The sequence below is a fragment of the Chiloscyllium plagiosum genome, unplaced genomic scaffold, assembly GCF_037043375.1.
Source record: "Chiloscyllium plagiosum isolate Xiang-an unplaced genomic scaffold, Cpla_swu_hap1 HiC_scaffold_32, whole genome shotgun sequence".
In the NCBI taxonomy this organism is placed as follows: domain Eukaryota; kingdom Metazoa; phylum Chordata; class Chondrichthyes; order Orectolobiformes; family Hemiscylliidae; genus Chiloscyllium; species Chiloscyllium plagiosum.
In genome coordinates this window covers 9,053,036-9,075,694 of record NW_028270170.1, presented here as the reverse complement: position 1 = coordinate 9,075,694, position 22,659 = coordinate 9,053,036, and the positions used below count along the sequence as shown (strand labels likewise).

Sequence of the window (22,659 nt, the reverse complement as noted above, 5' to 3'; positions counted from 1 at the left end):
TACTCAGTTGCGGCTAGGTCAGTATTTGTTGTACATCTCTAATTGTCCTTGAAATGTGTGATTTGCTCAGTTATATCAGAGGGCAATCAAGAGTCAACCACATCTGGGGTAACCTGTAGACCAAAACAGGTAAGGACGGCAGGTTTCATTCCCTTTACATGGAATCTTTGGAAAGGATGTAGAGATTTACCAGGATGTTGCCAGGTGTGGAGGGAAGGTCTTGTGAGGAAAGGCTGTGGGACTTAAGGCTGTTTTCATTAAAGAGAACGTTAAGAGTGACTTAATAGAGACATACAAGATGATCAGAGGATCAGATAAGGTGGACATCTTGTACCTCAGATGGTGATGGCTAGCATAAGGGGACATAGCTTTAAATTGAGGGATAATAGATATAGGACAGATGTCAGAGGTAGTTTCTTTACTTAGAGAGTACTAAGGGCGTGGAATGCCCTGCCTGCAACAATAGTAGGCTCGCCAGCTTTAAGAGCATTTAAATGGTCATTGGATAAATATATGGATGATAATGGAATAGTATGGGTTAGATGGGCTTCAGATCGGTTTCACAAGTCGGCACAACATCAAGGGCTGAAGAGCCTGACTGTGCTGTAATGCTCTATGTTTTAAGTTCTAAAAGATGTTAGTGAACCAGTTAGGTTTTTTTCAACTGGCAGTGATAATAGGCATGATCATCATCACTGAGATTAGCTTTATATTCTAAATTTATTAAGCAAATTTAAATTCCTCAACTTGCCATCGTGGCAATTGAAATCTTCCTCCACAGTTTTAGCTTGCAACTCTGCATCACCAATCAGCTGACATTACTACTGAGATTTAAAGCAGAGGACATTGAGAGGGGACTTGATTGAGATATATCAATGAGGGAGGCATAGACAGGGTAGACAGAAGGAATTTTTTTCCCCTTGGTGGAGGGATCAGTGACCAAGGGGCATAGATTTAAGAAGCAGGAGGTTTAGAGGAAATGTGAGGAAAATGTTTATCACTCAGAGGGTGGTGGGAATCGGGGACTCACGGCCTGTAAGTTTGATAAAATCTGAAGCACTCATAACATTTGAGGAGTATTTAGATGTGCACTTGTTATACCAAGGCATACAAGACTATAGACCTATGGAAATAGGATTAGAATAGTTTAGGTGGTTGTTATAAACCAGACTGGCCAAAGAGCCTCTTTCTGTCCTGTAGATCTCCATGACTCTGTGCCACCATTATCTCAAGTCATTCAAAAACCGAACCAAAAGAGGAAATGAGTTGCCTTACTCACAGCTTTTTCCCATTTTTGGTGATGAAATTGCTTTGCCATCGACTTCAAACTGGACATCAGCTAATGACAAAGACTCATCAGACCTGTTCTCCATGGATAGATAGTTTATTGACACTCGGTATCCAGGCCGTGCATGAGGAATAGTCTCCAAAATAGCAGCAAGGGCATTTAAATATTCGCAGAATATGTTATAGGAAGTGGCACTCATTCCACAAGCTTTTCCAAGGTCTGTTCCTTAAACGCACGAGTAAAATTCCAGTCAGGATCAATGTTTTTGTAATTACAATCAGGAATAAATTACTGCTCATCACCCAGAGCTTGACATTTTGAGATGGAATATGACAGTCCCAGTAATGTAAGTCAAGACAGGAAGGTGAGGATTTAGTAGGCAATGCAGAAGGAGAGGAGACACTAAATTACTGATTCCTGTCAGGATATAAAATCACCTTTGAAATGAGGCACAATTTTAAATTCAAGTAAGCTAAACGCCTCTTCACTGTCTAATCCAATAGCACATGAAACCCATAAAAGCTCTACGACAGACTGGTGAACCAAGAGTCTGCTTTGAAACTGATGAATTAAAATTTATGTGACTTTTTTTTAAAGGTTCACCTTGCTATGCATATTTCCATCAATATTGTGTAACTTTCCACCTCGTTTCTATAATGGAATGGAAAGTAATATTGCCATGCAGATGGTCGTGAACCTGGGGTGGCAGTGATGGTCCCTGGGTTTGTAATGCAGAGCTACAGGCTAATATTTTGGTGACGTTGGTTCAAATCCCACCATGGCAGATGATGAAATTTGAATTCAATAAAAATCTGGAATTAAAAGGCTGGTCTGATGGTGACAATTTGTGGATTGTTGTAAAAACCCATCTGAGATGGAAATTTGCCATCCTTAGTTGGTCTGGCCTACATGTGACTCCAGAGTCACAGCAACCTGGTTGGCTCTCAACTGCCCTCTATGTTGGCCAACTAGAGATGCCAAAAACCCATGAATAAGCCAATAAATTGAAATAGTTTCTGACCCAGAGAGTTGCAGATGCTCCATCATTCAGTATACTTAGGATTGGGATTAATGGGCTTTTTGAATCCCTCTGGGAGAAGGTGGGATGGTGAAGTTGAGACAGAATGTAAACCACCATCTTGTTGGATGACACAACAGGCTCAAGGGTAACAGAAAATGCTGGAAATACTCAGCAGATTTGGTAGCACCTGTCTCTTGAGAGGTGCTACCAAATATGCTGAGTATTTCCAGCATTTTAAGACATAATTACTGTTTAAAGCCAGTGATATTTTCTAGATCTCAGAACACCATCAAAACTACAGAGGGTTATTTTCTGCTTCAATTTCAGATTTTCAAGCTCCCCAGTATTTTACTTCTGCTGCCCATGTCCTAACTTGCGTCAAGTCCCATTCACTGATTTCCCAAAGTGTAAAATTCCTTTTAGGTTGGTCCAAAGCCTTCTCTGTTTCAGTAACCTGAAACAGAGTCCTATAAGTCTCCAAGACAGCTGCACTCTTGACAAACATACAAGCCTGGATCTATCTCCCATGACAAGAGTAGATTACACCTCAATTGATTCTCGTAAACCTGAAATCGGTACTTTTTTTCTTTTCGAAGACGGTAGAAGATAAGGAGCGAAGATGTTTGAATGGGGTTGGGATATGATTCCAATCTTTTTGAATGGTGCAGGGTGCAAAGATCCTAATGCTTGGTCCAGTGACCGTAATTCAGGATTCACTTAAGGTTAACATGCAGGTTTAGTTGGCAGTTAGGAAGACAAATGCAGTTAGCATTCATTTTGAGATGGCAAGAATACAAGAGCAGTAAGGTACTCCTGAGGCTGTATAAGGCTCTGGTCAGACTGCATTTTGAATATTGTGAGCAATTTTGGGCCCTATATCTAAGGAAGAATCTGCTGGCCTTGGAGGGGGTCCAAAGGAGGTTTACAAGAATTAAGGGCTTGTCACATGAGGAGCAGTTGAGGACTCTGGTTCTGTATTCAATGAAGTTTAGTAGGATATGGGGGAATCTGTTTGAAACTTACAGAACACCGAGAAGCCTGGATAGAGTGGGCGTGGAGAAGATATTTCCACAAGGATCCAAGGGCACAGCCTCAGAGTGAAGAGAAGACACCTTAGAACTGAGACGAGGAGGAATTTCTTCAGCCAGAGGGTGGGAAATCTGTAGAACTCATTGCTGCAGAGGGCTGTGGAGGCCAAGTCATTGAATTCACTTGAACTGAATTGAATTGAATTGAATTGAATTGAATTTATTGTCACATGTACCGAGGCACAGTGAAAAGCTGTGTCTTGTGAGCAATACAGGCAGATCACAGAGTTAAGTAGCAGAGATAGTAAATAATAGGTAAACAGCGGCAAAAACAAAAAACAGGTACAGCTAATGTTAAGGGTTTGTGAGTACATTCAGTATTCTAACAACAGTAGGGTAGAAACTGTTGCGCCCGATGGTAGAGGTTGTAGAAAAACACTACCAGAGTGGGATGGATCTTTGAGAATGCTAGTGGCCTTTCCTTGACAGCGGGCCTGGTAGATGGATTCTATAGATTTGTGATTGTCTGGGCCGAGTTCACCACTCTCCGTAACCATCTCCAATCTTGAATGGTACAGTAGCCATACCAGGTAGTGATACATCCAGATAGAATGCTCATTGAGCGCATTTAAAACAGAGTTAGGCACCTGATTGGTAAAGGAGTTATGGGGAGAAGGCAGGAGAATGGGGTTGAGAAACATATCAGCCATATTCGAATGGTGGAGTAGACCCAATGGACTGAATGGCCTAATTTTACTCCATTACCTTCTGGTCTTATGGTCTTCTCCCATATTCAGGATTAGTATGGGAGTGGGCGCGTCAAGTATCGATGAATTTCTCACCCTCTATCGCAAATGCCTTTCAATTGCAAGCCAGTTTGCTAAGAGCTGAGCAACAAGCTTTTCGACCTAACACAGCTGTGTTACCAACTGAACAAAATGTGCAACAACAAGTTTGATCCAGTCAGCTCAATACTGCCCAAACTACTGGGCACCCTGTGTTTTTGTTCTGGTTCTAGTTGATGGTGATACTGGACAAGTCCAATCCCAGAGTGAAATCTGGATTGATAGATCATAAGTATAACTTTTGCAGTTGTTTACTGTGGTTGATAGGCACTGAAACATATTCACAGGAGGCTTCAAATATTCTATAATAAAAGAAAACATGTTTATCTCACAAAATAAAATAACACTCCATATAGGACACTGTAGACACATCTTAATGTAAACAGCAAAACAAAATTTCAGATTAGATTCCCTACAGTGCGGAAACAGGCCCTTCGGCCCAACAAGTCCACACTGACCCTCCAAAGAGCAGCCCACCCAGACCCATTCCCCTACATTTACCCCTGCACCGAACACTACGGACAATTTGGCATGGCCAATTCACCTAACCTGCACATCTTTGGATTGTGGGAGGAAACCGGAGCACCCTGAGGAAACCCCACGCAGACACAGGGAGAACGTGCAAACTCCACACAGACAGTTGCCTGAGGCGGGAATTGAACCCGGTCCCTGCACAGTGGCACAGTGGTTAGCACTGCTGCCTCACAGAGACCCGGGTTCAATTCCAGCCTCAGGTGACTCTCTGTGTGGAGTTTGCACATTCTCCCCGTGTCTGCGCAGGTTTCCTCTGGATGCTCCGGTTTCCTCCCACAATCCAAAAATGTGCAGGATATGTGAATTGGCCATGTAAAATTGCCTGTAGTGTTAGTTGAAGGGGTAAATGTAGGGGACTGGGTCTGGGTGGGTTGCTCTTTAGAGGGTCAGTGTGGACTTGTTGGGCCGAAGGGCCTGTTTCCACACTGTAAGTAATCTAATCTAATCGAGGCAGCAGTGTTAACCACTCTGCCACCCCTAGCTCCCAGCTTGACACCATCCAAGTCAAAGCAACCTACTTGACTGGCACCAGATCTGCAAATATTCAGTTACTCTACTGCCAATGTTTAGTAGCAGCAGTGTGTACTATCTACAAGATGCACTGCAGAAATTCAACAAGGATCCTTAGGTATCACCTTTCAAACCCATGACCACTTCCATCTAGATGAACAAGTCAGCAGATACATGGGAACACAAACATCTGCAAGTTCTCCTCCAAGCCACTTCTGACTTGGAAATATATCACTGTTCCTTCACTCTCACTGGGCCAAACTACTGGAATTATTGGGTTTACCTACAGCACATGGACTGCTCACCACCACCTTCTCAAGGGCAGTTAGAGATGGACAATAAATGTTGGCCCAACCAGTGATGCCCATGTCCCACAAGTTAATAAAACAAAAATTCAAAGGGTGAGGTTAAGAGAACGTTCTGTGAATACCAGTGGTTGAAAGATTGTTCCACCAGCCACAACGACAGAAGTAAATTCAACAATTACTTTTTAAAATGTTTAGTGGATAAATATTTGAAAATTTCAAAGAGGTATGAATCTAGGGAGACAGCTCCTTCAAAATGCTGACATCACTCTTTTTTTCTGTATTGCAAAAGCTAGAAGCACCAGTCATCATGTTTCAAACCAATTTGTCTGGAAGCTAGTGTTGTTCCTAAAGATCGACAGCCTATATGACTTTTCTGCTGTGACAGAATATACCATTATAGAATTAAAAAGCTTCAAATGAAAAGGACCCTGGGGAAGTAGTTGCTTCTAATTTTGAATTTTAATACATTTGCAAGTAGGTCATTATTCTTCTGTTATAGCACTCAGAAGCTTAATGAAAAGAACACTGGCATTTTCAATGATCCTGATGCTTAAACTCTAAATATAAAACTCATCCAATGGGAGCTATAATCTTCCGGGTTCTCTAATGAGGTTTTAGTCTCGGTCTCACCAGCATTGCAGGCTGAATCAGGCATGGCTCACTGATTGAAAAAAAAGGAAACCTTGCATTTATATAGCCTTTCATCTCAATGCACTTTACAACCAATTAAGTGCTTTTTGAAGGGTAGTCACTGTTGCACGAGAGGAAACATGATGATCAGTCAGCAAATTCCAGCAAACAGCAGTGTTACAATAGCCGTAACATTTTAATTGTAATGTTGACTGAAAGATCAACAAGTCAGCAGGGAAAGACTCCCCTGCTCTTTTTTTGAAATAATATTGTGAAATGGGCTGGGTCCTGGCAGGTGGGACTAGATTGGTCGGCATAGACGAGTTGGACTGAAGGGTCTGCTTCCGTGCTGTACATCTCTATGACTCTATGACTCACCCACCCAGAGCCTTAGTTTAACATCTCACCCATAGGACAGCATCCCTGACAGGTTACTGCTCCCACAGTAGTGCTTAGAGGGGTAGCCTCAGAGGAAGATATAAAATTTTGTGACTCACGGGTGAAAGAGTCACTGCCTGAGCCACAGAGGACACTGATTCTTTGACCTGGATAACTCCAATATCAGTGGCAACCTGTTTGAGTTCAGCTGTCTGTTGCCATTCACATAATATCCAAAGTGAGCATGACATAAACTAAAGGGAGTAGATACCAGGTAGGAGCAAGTTACTGCAGATGCTGGAATCTGTACTGAAAGAAAAAGTGTTGGAGATCACAGCGAGTCAAGTAGCATTCATGGAGAGAGAGCAAGCTAACGTTTTGAGTCTAGATCACTCTTCATCAGAGCTGATGTGACGTCATCTAGACTGGAAGCATTAGCTTGCTGTCTCTGCATGAATGCTGCCTGACCCACGGCAATCTCCAGCATCTTAGATACCAGGAAAGGAGATTTAGTCAATTTCCACTGCTCACCACCAGCCCAGCTGACTAGTGGAACCTGGAGGGGTAGCTCTGTCACAAGTGAATGAAGCATTTGGCTCCAGATAATACAATGGAACAACGTGCTAAAGAATGGATTCGTGTTGTGGTTATGTTGGTCATCCATCAAGAGTAACTATTTCCCTAGGTACTGTCAAGTCTCAATTTGAGAATTTGAGATTCAGTTTGAAAGAAATCTACTGATCTCTGTCAACAATGTGAGCAGAATCCCTCTACAATATCTGTTCCCCTCCAATGATTGTTCCTTGTAGGTTCCCTTAGTTAGTTAATTAGTAAGTTAGTTAGTTAGTTCCCTAAGTTAGTTGCTATACCATTGATAACTGTGCCTTCAGCTGACTAAATTCTAAGCTCTCACATTCTGTCCCTAATCTGCCTCTCTCTCTTCTCCTTTAAGGTGCTGCTTATAAGCGACCTCTTTGACCAAGGTTTTGCTCCTTGGAGACATGATGCATTTTAGAAGGCAGGAGGTCCCATGAGGTGTTATGGGATGTTTTGCTCCATTTAAAGCAATGTATCATCATAGATTGGACCACAGGTTAAAGGTCATAAGCTTTCAGAGCCCCTGCTCCTTCCTCAAGCAGCTGGTGAGAAAGAACACATCGGACACAGAATTTATAGGTAAAAGATCAAAGCATCGCACAACTTATGCAAATGTATTTAACAAGCCTTTAATTAATCTTTATCAGTTAGAATGGAGGTGCAGGTTTCGACTGATTAATACGTAAATCCCAGTATTTCTTTCAAGTCGCTGTCCCACGATAACTTAAGGTTTTACTAGAATAAAGGTGACACCTCAGGTGAGACAGTGCATTTTAAATGTGAGGCCATGTTTCAAGTCTGTTTGTATCTCATCCTGGAGTCAGACTGGTTTTATTTCCAAAGTAGGAATTTATAAAATGCCACATTGACTGACAGTCTACAGATTGTGTGCTTTTCTGTCATGTAAAGGGTGAGTGTAAGAAAGTAAATTAGACAGTCTGCATCAACAGAGGAAGATTACCTGACTACTGGGAGTTGATTTGCCCCTGACCCTTGTGAGAAGCCTTATCCTGTAGATGATTAATATTCACAATATTAAATAAAAGGTCTAAGTTCAGAACCAAGGGTCATCATCGAAGCATATGGGTGGGCCATTTTGGACTCCTTACAATTACCTTTGAAATAAGAAAAAGTTAGGGCCTAGACTATCTTCTGAATATATTTTGATGGAGTTTGGGTCTGGTCCATTCAATATACTTTTTATAATACGATCATCAGAACTGGACACAGTACTGAGATATATGGTCCATCCAAGGTTCGATGCTGGTTTACAATAATTGCCACTATTTCATAGTCATTCAAAATGTAAAGATTAGCGCTTGGTTTGCATTTTTAGAAGTCTGTTTTCCAGTTGCTCTAGTTTGGTTGTATCTGGGAGTGGAGCTGATAATGATTGCTGGAGACTTCTCTTTCAGAAAACATGACATACAAACATAGAAGCACAGAAAATAGGAGCAGGAGTAGGCCATTCTGCCCTTTGAGTCTGCCCTGCCATTCAACGGGATTCTGGCTGATCATCCAACTCAGTTTCCTGTTCTCACTTTCTCCCTTTAATCCTTTTCATCTTAAGAATTCTATTTATCTCCTTCTTGCAAACATTCAATGTTTTGGCCTCAACCACTTTCTGTGGCAGAGAATCCCACAGGCTCATCATTTACTTTGGTTCGGAATCTCTCCTCAGCCAAACCAGAGCAATAGGAAAGCAAACTTTTAAAAATGCAAACCATGCGCTATGGTTTGAAAAATAGTGGTGTAATCGTAAACCAGCATTGAAGATTGTTTGGACCATACATCTCAATATTGTAATTATCATATAATAAGGAGGATATTGTTATGGATCAGACCAAACTCCATCAAAATATATTCAGAAGGTGATCTAGGCCCTAACTTTTTCTTATTTCAAAAATAAGTGTAAGTGGTTGCATTCTAGATGTAATTCAATTGGTTACTCGACATTAAGCAAAACACACTTTATTTTTTACACTGTCATTAAATACAGACAAAATAAACATAAAAGAAAAGAACTGGCTTAACTGTAACTCTGTTGAAATCCTTAACAAAATAATAAATATGTTTACTACTCTGAATTAACTGTTCCAATATAGGAACATCCCATAAATATACCCTTGGTAAAAGACAAAACTCAATAAATCGATTGTCTTACAGGCAATTCTCCAGTCCAGGAGAAAAAAACATCAAGGGAAAACTCAAGGAGAGAGAGAGTAGCAGGGAGAGATGTAGCACAGCTTCCAAACCCAGCTTCCAGGCCCCAACAACTGCTACTGAAAAACTCAAACTAAAATTGCTGCCTCTGTGGGAGTCTAGATTAGAGCGGTGCTGGAAAAGTGTAGCAGATCAGGCAGCGTCCAAGGAGCAGGAAAATCAATGGTTCGGGCCTGAAACGTCGACACTCCTGCTCCGCAGAATCTGCCTGACCTGCTGTGCTTTTCCAGCACCACTCTAATCTTGACTGTAATCTCCAGCATCTGCAGTGCTCACTTTGGCCTGTCTCTGTGGGAGCCTGACTCCACTCAGTCAGGCTGCATCTATCGTTTCTCTTTTGAAAAAATACCCCAAGGCCGCATAAGCTGTTTGCTCATGGGCTTTGAAGTAGTCAGATCAGCACCTCTGATCTCAACATTTCTTCATTAAAAAAAGGACAAAATACACCTGTTAAAACCATAGTATCATTGCAATATAGAAACACTGAGGGGGTACAGAGATTTACAGGATGATAGAAGAAACATGTGGGCAGGAAAGGATTGACAGACCAGGTCTCTGTTCTCTTGAGAAAAGTAGACTGAGGACTGACCTGAGAGAGACCTTTAAAATGATGAAAATGCCTTGGCAGAGTGGCTACAGGAAGAATTTATCCTTTTGTGTGGTACAGCATAACTAGAGGCTATAAATACACGATAGTCACCAAGAAATCAAAGTTAGGGAATTTAGGAGAAACCTCTTCACCCAGAAAAATGGTAGGAATATAGGACTCACTCCTACAGAGAGTAGTTGAAGCAGTTAAAGGAAAGTGGTGTATCTAGCTGAGAAAATGTGAGAAACATCAAATGATGTATACAGAGTCACCATAGTCCCACTTTCCTTTTGGAAAGCCATGCCTGGTGATGGTTTAACCTGAGTGTCATCACACAAGGGGCAAGGTTGTGAAGGAGAATCCTTCATAATAACCTCAACTGGTGTTGGAATTGAGCCCACACTATTGGCATTGCTCTGAATCATAGATACAGAGGCGGGTTCAATTCCCGCCTCAGGCGACTGACTGTGTGGAGTTTGCACGTTCTCCCTGTGTCTGCGTGGGTTTCCTCAGGGTGCTCCAGTTTCCTCCCACAGTCCAAAGATGTGCAGGTCAGGTGAATTGGCCATGCTAAATTGCCCATAGTGTTAGGCAAGGGGTAAATGTAGGGGTATGGGTAGATTGCGCTTCGGTGGGGCGGTGTGGACTTGTTGGGCTGAAGGGCCTGTTTCCACACTTGTAATGTAATCTAATCTAATCTAAAATTAGCCATCCAGCCGACCAGAAGCATATAGATCAGCATGGACTGCTTGTGCTGCCTAGCCTTCTGCAGTACCATGTATCATGTGTAAGCATATAAAATATGTTGGTATGATCACAAATTAATCTGGAGTTAAATTGGATTACAATATTCATACAGACACAAAGATCATTCTGAAAGCTGCATTACTACAATAACAATAGGCAGAAGACACAATACAGTGCCTTAGCTTGCATCCCATTGAAATCAGCGTTGTGGTTGTCACTGGGCTAGATTTGGTGCTTTTAAGAAATTGACTTACATGCAGTGATTCAAGCTGTGATCTGAAGAGAAAAGTGATTGACATGAATATTTGTTCCATTTAAATTCAACCCGTGAAGCTGCACATAGTAACTCTGATTAGAAGCACACACTGGGAAGAGAGCTTGTCACCAACATAGCATTCTCTTATATATTGTCACTTTCCAATTATTTGGTGTTCTCAAGCATCTTTATCCCTAAGTGATGCACATTCAAGTGGCCCTTTTTTTATACCATGTTCCTTGGGAGAGGTGAAACCATATTGTGAAGTGGAATATCATCATCATTTCTAAAAAGCGCATGGCACATAGCTGTAATCAGTTTCATTCCTGCTACAAAGCGCAGATAAATGAGTATCATTACACAATGGCTCAGCTGTAAGGGGTGAGCACAATAGAGATCTCTTTAGAGCACTTGTAAGAAGATTCAACCCAATGGCAAACTTCATCCTTTCACAATGTAGTTATTTACCATATATAAATCAATTTTGTATGATTAACGTTTTTTAAATTTCAAATTGTAATTTGGGTTCAGCATTATCCAAGATTGATCTTCTGTCCTCTGAGTACTTTGTTTATAGATTCTCATCTGCAAAACAATTTAGTGGATAAAAATCAGGTGACATTACTGCATCCACAATAGTCTTTCTGTTTGTACATTTTTTCACTTGTAAAAACTAGACTGAAAATACACACTTGCTGCTCTGTATACATTTGTGTTGCACAAGAATTTAGTCCTAAAGGTTTGCCAACATCTCCAGCAAGTGCCGTAAAGGCCTTTGTATATTCAACAACCTGTACTTGACCCGTTGGCAGTATATATTCAAGTGCAATTCGACTTGTGATCTTCAGAACGATTATTGGTTAATAAGTCAACCAAACTCATGAAAACAAAAATTATCACCAGTCAATTCATTCAAAATATAGTCTCTGGTTGAGGACAGAGTTGGAGGTTCTGGAGATGAGTTTAGACTATTTACTGTCAGTCTTAATACTATTGCTGACCAACTACTTCTTTGAGGAGCACCCCATAACATTTACTGAGTTAAGGGGGTCACATGAATGCAGTTTCCTGTTGACCAAGACATTCAGATTTCTAATCAAATACTCTCTCTGAGACCGAGGAAAAGGACCAGGGGCATTGTTTATGGAAGAGAGGATTATATGGTTAGGATCAGGCTAGATGTATATTCTGGCATCATTGGTTCATTGCCTTTAGGATTCTTATATTATCCAGATTGAACTTCCATTAAGGGATTATTGGAGTGGAGTAGATCGAATCTGGAACAAGAACAAACAGAAATTGTTGGAGAAACTCTGTGGGTCTGAGAGCATCCATGGAGAAAAAAAAAACACATTTAATGTTTCGAGTCCAGTGACCCTTCTTCAGAGAGAATCTGTGATGGAGTGAATCATTTCTCCCTTGTGAAATGAGTTGTTTTTAGTTGTTCACGGGATGTGGGCATTGTTGGCTAGGCCAGTATTTATTATACAACCCTAATTACCCTTGGGAAGGTGGTTGTGGAGCTCCCTTTGTGGTCAAAACTAAAGTGGGCTTTGATGGGGCTTGTTTCATGTTTTTTCAATTTTAAATCTTATTCCGAGAATCAAGTCCAATTAAAATCCTTTTAATTAACCAATTATTTCCATTACTGCTCATGCTGAGTGGTAAAATTGTAACCAGCTTTGTAAAGAACCATTTAGTGTTGCTCCATATGGTGTGCAGAGGTCTTCCAGGATATCTGCGCTGCAGAAATAAGTGTGCAACATTGTATTAACCAGAGAACCACAGCTCGAGAACTGATCACAAAACTCGCTATGCTCGCAGGGCTCATGAAATTCAGATTCAACTTAAACCGAGTGGAATCTTCATGGAAGGCGATTGCCTATTGCTACCTCGAGCCTTGGAATCAATAGGTTGTAGTTTCCAATCACAATCTTGAGATTTGAGCACAGAATAGAATCTGACACATCATTCCAATGTTCTGTTATTTACTTCACCAATGCAAATCCCTGAAGCCAAGTGGTACCTTTCCTCATTTTGCTGAGTCTGAGTTGATTAGTCTTCCATTCAGTCTACAGAGTGGATATTCCTCAGTTATGTACAGCATTGTTTGTGTCGCTCCATATTAAGGGTTGGCATAGAGACCCCTTGCTCTCCGCTTGTTCCCCACCCCACCCCCAGTGATACAGCTTGGTCATGCAGAGGTCCGGACCTGTCCTGAACTTACTTAGCGAGGGCCACCGTCACCTTCAAAGTTCAAAGCCTGCCATTCTGCAGAAATGTTGGATCGCATACAGGTGACAGGGTTAAACATAAGTATTTAGCATGAGGGAAGCAGCACAGGGATAGCCTTTGACATAATAGCAACCTGGTTCTTCAGTTTCAATATGGATCTCTTGGATGCAAATAGTGTCTTCGAAACATAGAAAATAGAAGCAGAATTAGGCCATTTGGCCCTTTGAGCCTGTTCCACCATTCAATATGATCACGGTGGATCATCCAACTCAGTCCCCTTTTCTCACTTTCTCTCCATACCCTTTGATTCCTTTAGCTCTAAGAACTATATCTAACTCCCCTTGAAAACATTCAAAGTTTTGGCCATAAACAGTTTCTGTGTTAGAGTATTCCACAGGCTCACCACTCTCTGGGTGAAGATATTTCTCCTCATCTCAGTCCTGATGCTGTAATCCCTAGCTCTGGGCTCCCTGGTTATTGAGAACATCCTTCCTGAGTTTATCCTGTCTAGTTCCGTTAGAATTTTTTAGAACATAGAACATTACAATGTAGTACAGCCCCTTCGGCCCTCGATATTACACTGACCTATGGAACCAATCTGAAGCCCCATCTAACCTACACTATTCCATTCTCGTCCATACGCCTATCCAATGACCATTTAAATGCCCTTAAAGTTGGCGAGTCTACTACTGTTGTAGGCAGGGCATTCTACACCTCTACTACTCTCTGGGTAAAGAAACTCCTCTGACATCTGTCCTATGCCTATCACCCCTCAATTTAAAGCTATGTCCTGTCATGCTAGCCGACGCCATCCAAGAAAAAAGGCTCTGTGTCCACTCTATCTAACCCTCTGCTTATCTTATATGTCTCAATTTAGTCACCTCTCAAACTAAGGTTTATAAGTTTCTATGAAATCTAAACTGCAATGAATATAATCCTCACTCATTCTGCCTATCAGTCCTTCATGTCAGTCCTGCGATCCCAGGAATCAACAGGTCTGGCAGCATCTGTGGAGAGAAATCAAAGTTAATGTTTCAGGTCAAGTGACCCTTCCTCAGAACTGTTCACTGGACCTGAAAAGATAACTTTGATTTCTCTTCACAGATGCTGCCAGACCTGCTGAGCTTTCCCAGCAACTTCTGTTTTTGTTTCTGATTCACAGCATCTGCAGCTCTTTCGGTTTTTACTCCCTGGAATCAGTCTGGTACAGCTTCATTGCATTCCCTTCATATCCAGAACATCCTTCCTCAGATAAGGAGACCAAAACTGCACACACAATACTCCATGGGCAGTCTAATCACTGCCCCGTACAATTACAGCAGTATCTCCACTCCGATATTCAAATCCTCTCGGTGTCAGTGGAGTATAAGGTGAAAGACATCCAATGAATTTTCACTTCGTGGCCGATACGTGCTCACTATTAAGTTGTAAGCTTCATACAGTAGGGAGTGTCCTTTTACACAAAAACCAGAGGATTAGTATTGAGACTGAAGGAAGCCACCCGGGGCGGGGGGGGGGGGATCTTGTTGAGACTTGTAATTTTCTCCCAGAATTCAGTCTGCTGATAGGATTATTTGCTTCTGTGTGGGTCCCTGGGTACTGAGCGGTGATGGGGTGGTGGGAGTGGGGAGCACAGCAACATGAGAACCCTGGTGGATAGTTGCCCCTGGCAGGCCTGAAGGAGTGTATCACTTTTAAGAGGTGTCACCTTCCAGGTGAAACATTCAACTGTGACCCCCATCTGCTCCCTCCAGTAGCTGCAAATGATTCTGTGGCACAAATTTTCAGAAAAACAGGGAATGTTTCCCTAGTTACCCATCAAATAACATCACAACAGATTATCTGATTGCTCATGGGATCTTGCTTATCACAAATCAGCTGCAGTGCTTCCTGTAGTATAACAAGATCCATACTTAAAAATGTATTTCATTGACTCTAAAGCACTTTGGATTGTAGGTATAGGTGATAAATAAATACAAGTTCTTTCTTTCTTGTTGTCTCGTAGAAATTGGCAGTGAACCAATTTTCTCTGAGTCATGATTCTAACTTTTTGGGGCATATGAATGAGGATGATGAGAATGCATATGAAAGAAATGTTTTATTCACCAAGAAAGGTTGATGAAATACAGGCGAAAGGAATTGTTCAATGAGGTTCATGTCCCATATAAGTCTGTCCTGTAACAGTGCCAACATTTACTCCACCTGGCATATAACAGGAATTCAGGAGGTAAATTAAAGCAACACTAAGGACTGCACAGTGAGGGTCTTCTTTGAAATGGATCATCATTATTAAGTGATTTAACCTTCCAATGGCCAAATTAATTACTAAAATCTCTTTCGAAATTGTCACTCAAGAATCTCAGAAAGTTGTAATTGCCACAATACCAAGACGGTGTGCTGCACAGATAATTAAATCTTAGCAGGTTTAGTTACAGGGATTCTGTGAATCTTGTGCTGAATGGACAAATAGCAGAATCCCCAAAGTATGTCCTACAATTGTTGCCAATATCCTAGGATGAGGAGAAATCTCTTCATCTAGGCAGTGGGGGAAGCCTGTGAGATTCTCTGCCACAAAACATGGCTGAGGCCAAAGCATTGAATGTTTTGGGGCTAAAGGGTTCAAAGGGTGTGGGGGAGAAAGAGGGAACTGGAGACTGAACAACGGAGCTGTGGAACAGCAGACAAGTGGCCTACTTCTGCCCCTATTTTCAATGCTTCTTGGATTGAGCTTCGACTCTACAAGTTGAAGATTATTCTCAGGGACACTCATGTGACCAATTCTTGAGAAAAATCATAGGGCCCTCCTTAAATTAATTTTCTAAAATTTTCTTTGAACGATTTTGTGCTTTAGTTCTAAGGCTATTGTAGATAGAGAAGTAAGGAAATGTCAATTGATTGACTGTCAAGAACTATCCAGCCAGGTAATGAAGTGAAACAAAATCAGACATTGCTGGAAAAACTCAGCAGGTATGGCAGCATCTCTGGAGAGAGAAACAGAGTTAATGTTTTGGGTTTTGTGACCGGTCCTCAGAATCAGTTCTGAAGAAGGGTCACTGGATCTGAAATATTCACTCTACTTTCTATCCACAGATGCTGCCAGACCTGCTGAGTTTTTCCAGCAATTTCTGATTTTGTTTCTGATTTCCAGCATCCACAGCTCTTTGCTTCTTTGTCAATGAAGTGTCTGATTACCAATTGGTGGAAACTAAGAATGGACGCATCAGACACCCAAAAACAGAAGTGTGACAACAGAAGTGATTACATATTGGAGATCCAATGATATATGACCTACCATGAGTTGGTATCCCTAAAGTACGCTCTCATGTCTTTACCAGGTGTAGACATACTGACCATGGCCTTGCATCAGACCTACCCTCAGAGTGCAACACAGTGAGCATGCATGACCCTTCTATGAAGGCAAAATGGTGTGTGTGCTGGAAATCTCCAACAGAATGAATGAGAGTCATACCAAACTTAAAACATTAACTGTGTTTCTCTCTCCATTGATGGTTCCAGACCTGCTGAGTCTCTCCAGCACTCTCTGAGTTTGTTGCATGATACTTACATCTGCCTTTCAACATAATATGGTGATGGCTGCATGTGGAAGCAGAAGGCTGAGAAATGTCAATTTCTGAACTTAATAATTCCCAGCTCTCTGGCGTTTTTGTTGGACTTTAAGCAAAATGAAAAGCGAGCATCACAAAGGCAGATGATTCCAAGGAAACCTCCTTCATTCCAAAATCACTTTTTCCACTCTTTCTAAAGTAGAGTATTAAGTCATCTATCGTTCTACTTATTATTGGTCTATGCTTATAAAAACCATATATTTTGGCAGCAGGGAAGTCCCTTACAGAATGTTTTCAGTTATGGCCATTCTGAAAATCTCTAGTAGAGATTTGTTTCAAAATTTGTACCTTTAACGTTGGTCTGTTTAAGTTAGTGCCTGTTATGCATTAATAACAAACATTAACTCTGGTGCTTAGATTGCAGATAAAATAGCAATGACAACTGTATAGTTGGAGTTATTGCTGCTGGCTGGGGAAAGAGGAAAACAGCTCCTGATTATTATCCAGTAATCCATGGGTGGAAATTGGATAGGTGTATACACACCAGAGACAGAAAGGATTGTATGAATCAACCCATTGTTGGAGAGGCATGTATTGGCTAACTTCATGAGAAGAATAAATGGAAGCTAAATAAATGCATAAGCAACAAAGGAATGGAAAGATATACTGATAAATGAAAAGAGAAGCATAAATGCTAGTATTGGCCAGTGGGGCTGAATGGCCTGTTTTTTGGCCAATTTTCAGTGGCTTAGTGGTTAGCACTGCTGCCTCACAGTACTAGGGACCCAGGTTCAATTCCCACCTCAGGCAACTGTCTGTGTGGAGTTTGCACATTCTCCCTGGGCTTGCTCTGGTTTCCTCCCACAATCTAAAGATGTGCAGGTCAGGTGGACTGGCTGTGCTAATTTGCCCATAGCGTTAGGTACATTAGTTAGGGGAATAGGTCTGGGTGGGTTGCTCTTTGGAGGTTCAGTGTGGACTTGTTGGGCCGAAGCTCGTGTTTCCGTACTGTAGGGAATCTAATCTATTCAGTTTAAAATGTTGGTCACTTTAACATATAGCTGAGCATGAGCATCAGCCATCAGTGTCTGCTTGAGAGGTGAATAATTAGGGAGAGAAACAACTAATGAATCTAGAACATGCACTGTCAATATTTACTTTGTTTCCTCCCACTGGGAGAACACTATAAATAAACTAACCACATCGAAAATCCTCCTTCAGGAATCTTGATCTTGAACTAAATATCCCAATGGTTATTTCCTATCTTTTTTCGGTTTTATCAATATATACATTTGTTGGAGGTTTTGTCAATTATTGATTCCCTGCACCTCCCCATTGAAACTATTTTTGCCATCTCCAAATTTTTTTTGCAAATGCTGGAAATCTAAAATAAGAATAGAAAGTGCTGGAGTAACTCAGAGATCTGGCAGCATCTGTGCAGAGAGAAATAGAGTGAATGTTTTGAGTCCAGTATAATTCTAATCCAGAACATACATTGGCCACGGAACATTAACTCTGTTTCTCTTCTCTCGTGCTTCCTGTTTTTATTTCCAATATCTTTATATCTGATAAAGACAAAAAAAAACTAAAACTGCCTGTGTGATCTAACATCCAATGCATGTGCAGCCACATCCAGAGATTAATCTATAAATCCTGGGAAATTGACTCAAACCCCACCCAGGCACTCCCTGTGGAACACTGGAGTATGTTTTCTTCACAGTGAGACATGCCATATTTGACCCATTGATTTCTATCATCCCTTCCCATGTCCTACAGATGATTGCCAAAACTTCCAGTATCCCTCATTTTCAGGTTTATTTTGGTAAATTTTGGATGCCTGCATCTGGCTGGAAGGATTTTGATACTACCACTTTTAAGCTCTCTATTCAAAACTTTAGATGTGTTTTTTTTTCCTGTCAGTTTAATTAACTTCCTCAGTTATCTAATTTTTAATACAGCTGGGCAAACACAGACCAGACAAGCTATCCTGCTCTGCTTCTAACCTGAAGTCACACTGTTCCTAAGGTTACACCATTATAGTCACAGTAATTACGAAGTTCATTGTCATCATGATCCAATTTTTAACTACCCACGGGACCTCCAACCACAGTAATTGATCAAATCACTGCTCATACACAGTCAGCCCTTGCACAATAACTAATACGCAAAGAACTTCAGATGCTGTGAATCAGAAACAAAGACAGAAGTTGCTGAGAAAAGCTCAGCAGGTCTGGCAGCATCTGTGGAGAGAAATCAGAATTAACATTTCAGATCGAGTGTCCCTTCTTCAGAATAGTTTTGAAGATGGGTTCCTGGACCCGAAACGTTAACTCAGAATTCTTTCCGCAGATGCTGCCAGATTGGCTGAGTTTCTCCAACAATTTATATCTTTTTGTTCTTGAACTAATAATAGTTCAGTTGATTTTTTAAAATCATTCATTGAATGTGGGCAGCACTGACAGGTCAGCCGTTATTGCCCATCCCTAATTACCCAAAGGGCAGTTAAAAGTCAATTACATTGCTGAGGATCTGGAGTCACGTGCAGGACAGATCAGGTAAGGATGACAGATTTCCTTCCATACAAGACATTAGTGAACCAGATGAGTTTTTCAGACAATTGACAAACAGTTACCTCATCATCATTACATAGAACATAGAACATAGAAGAATACAGCGCAGTACAGGCCTTTTGGCCCTCGATGTTGCGCCGATACAAGCCCACCTAACCTACACTAGCCCACTATCCTCCATATGCCTATCCAATGCCCGCTTAAATGCCCATAATGAGGGAGAGTCCACCACTGCTACTGGCAGGGCATTCCATGAACTCACGACTCGCTGAGTAAAGAACCTACCCCTAACATCTATCCTATACCTACCCCCCCTTAATTTAAAGCTATGCCTCCTTGTAATAGCTGACTCCATACGTGGAAAAAGATTCTCACTGTCAACCCTATCTAAACCCCTAATCATCTTGTACACCTCTATCAAGTCATTCCTAAACCTTCTTTTCTCCAATGAAAACAACCCTAAGTGCCTCAGCCTTTCCTCATACGATCTTTCTACCATACCAGGCAACATCCTGATAAACCTCCTCTGCACCCGTTCCAGTGCCTCCACATCCTTCCTATAGTATGGCGACCAAAACTGCACACAATACTCCAGATGCGGCCGCACCAGAGTCTTATACAACTGCAACATGACCTCAGTACTCCGGAACTCAATTCCTCTACCAATAAAAGCCAGTACGCCATATGCCTTCTTCACCGCACTATTTACCTGGGTGGCAACTTTCAAAGATCTGTGTACATGGACATCAAGATCCCTCTGCTCATCCACACTACCAAGTATCCGACCATTAGCCCAGTACCCCATCTTTTTATTACTCTTACCAAAGTGAATCACCTCACACTTAGCTACATTGAACTCCATTTGCCACCTTTCTGCCCAGTTCTGCAGCTTATCTATATCCCGCTGTAACCTGCCACATCCTTCCTCACTGTCTACAACTCCTCCGACTTTCGTATCATCCGCAAACCTGCTCACCCAACCTTCTAACCCCTCCTCCAGGTCATTTATAAAAATGACAAACAGCAATGGTCCCAAAACAGATCCTTGCGGAACACCGCTAGTGACGGCACTCCAAGATGAACCTTTGCCATCAACTACTACCCTCTGTCTTCTTCCAGCCAGCCAACTCCTAATCCAAACCTCCAACTCACCCTCAATGCCATACCTCCGTATTTTTTGCAGTAGTCTACCATGGGGAACCTTATCAAACGCCTTACTAAAATCCATAAACACCACATCTACCGCTTTCCCCTCGTCCACCTCCTTAGTCACCTTCTCAAAGAATTCAATAAGGTTTGTGAGGCACGACCTGCCCTTCACAAAACCATGCTGACTATCCTTGATCACATTATTCCTATCCAGATGTTCATAAATCCTATCCCTTACAATTCTCTCTAAGATTTTGCCCACAACAGAAGTGAGACTCACCGGCCTATAGTCACTAGGGTTATCCCTACTCCCCTTCTTGAACAAGGGAACTACATTTGCTAGCCTCCAATCTTCTGGCACTACTCCTGTAGACAACGAGGACATAAAAATCAAGGCCAATGGCTCTGCAATCTCCTCCCTTGCTACCCAGAGAATCCTAGGATAAATGCCATCAGGCCCAGGGGACTTATCTATTTTCACCCTTTCCAGAATTTCCAACACCTCTTCTCTACATACCTCAAAGCCATCCATTCTACATAATTGTGACTCAGTACTCACATTGACAACAATGTCCTGTTCCTGATTGAATACTGACGAAAAGTATTCATTCAGTGTCTCCCCAATCTCTTCAGCCTCCACACGCAACTTCCCACTACTATCCTTGACTGGACCTATTCCTACCCTAGTCATTCTTTTATTCCTGACATACCTGTAGAAAGCCTTAGGGTTTTCCCTAATCCTACCAACTAAGGACCTTTCATGTCACCTCCTTGCTTTTTATTCCAGATTTTTATTAAATTCAAATTTTGTCACTGTCATGGTGGGATTCAAACCCATTTCTGCAGAATATTACCCTGGGGCTCAGGATTACAAGTCCAGTGACATTAACACTGCAGCACCCCCTCCTCTAAATGAATTATTTTAAATAGTTTAAACAGAGTATGTAAAGGTCAATTAGATCATGTAGCTTATTCTTTCATGGCATCACAGCCAATAATGTTAAAAAGGACCCAGGTTCTATTAGCTGGAATGATCAAGTCTCTATTATTCACAATTCTTCACATTGACCTCCACCCTGTCCCTGCATTGACTTTGACATCTGGAATCAAATCATTGAAAATATACCATCATGGTAACCACAGCCCAACAATAACATTTTGATAGTAAACCATCAGAAGACACTTAAGTCAACGTGAAATCAAACAGCATTTGAAAGTAAGCCCCATCTGCTGGAGCGGACATCCAAAAGCTTGGTCAAGTGGGGGGGAAGGTTTAAGAAAGGGGAAAAAGAAAATGGGAGAGAGGCAACAGAAGTTTCAGAAAGGAAATGTCAAAGCTTAAGGTCTCAGCAGCTGAAGGGACTGCTGCCAATGGTGGAGCACAGGAGACCAGAAGCAAAGATATTCAAGTCTATGCTAATGCTCATGCTTCATATGGACCCCATCCAACCCTCACTCATCTCACTATGTCAGTGTAACCTCTGTTCCTTTCTCCCTCATATATCCCATTTGATCCAGGGGATTCTGAGCTTTGTGTATGTGCTGTATGAGAGATTGCTTTGGTCAAGTTTCTGGTGAGATTATGTGCAGCTCCAGTCATCTCATTGTTTAAATGCTATGAGAACTTTAAAAAATAGACAATTAAGATTTGCAAGAGTGATACCTAGAAAGCCTAATAAGTGTTATAAAACAAAGCTCAGAGGACTGGAGGTTGTTTTCACTGGAACAGAGGAGGTAATGATTCAGTACTGAACAAAATAACCTTTCGCTAATTTTCCATAAGTTTTCGATGTGTTTGAAAGCATGTATTTGATTCCTGATTAACCCTCTGTATGGCAGAGGAAGATACCCCATTTCTGAGACTGAATAGGCTAGAATTTGTCCTGAGCACTTGTACAACATACAAATCAGGAACTCGAAGAGTTTGAACAATCTGTTCCACCATTCAAAGATCACAGTAGATCTAATTACTCCGCACTCCCATATAACCCCGATAACCTTTCGCACCCCTGCTCATTAAGAATCTTTTGCCTTTAAAGTATTCAGAGATTCTGCTCCCATTACCTTTTGAGGATGAGAGTTCCAAAGGCTCATGACCCTTTGAGAGAAAAAAAATCCTCTTCATCTTGAAACTTGAAAGAGATCAGAATGAAACTTGAAAGGATTCAGAAAAGATTGACAAGGA

General features: G+C 41.5%; 1 protein-coding gene across 1 annotated transcript in view; it reads left to right on the top strand.

Moving 5' to 3' along the window:
* LOC122539786 (plexin domain-containing protein 1-like) overlaps positions 1-22,659 on the top strand; it is a 276,627-nt gene that overhangs the window by 249,028 nt on the left and 4,940 nt on the right. The window lies entirely within an intron of this gene.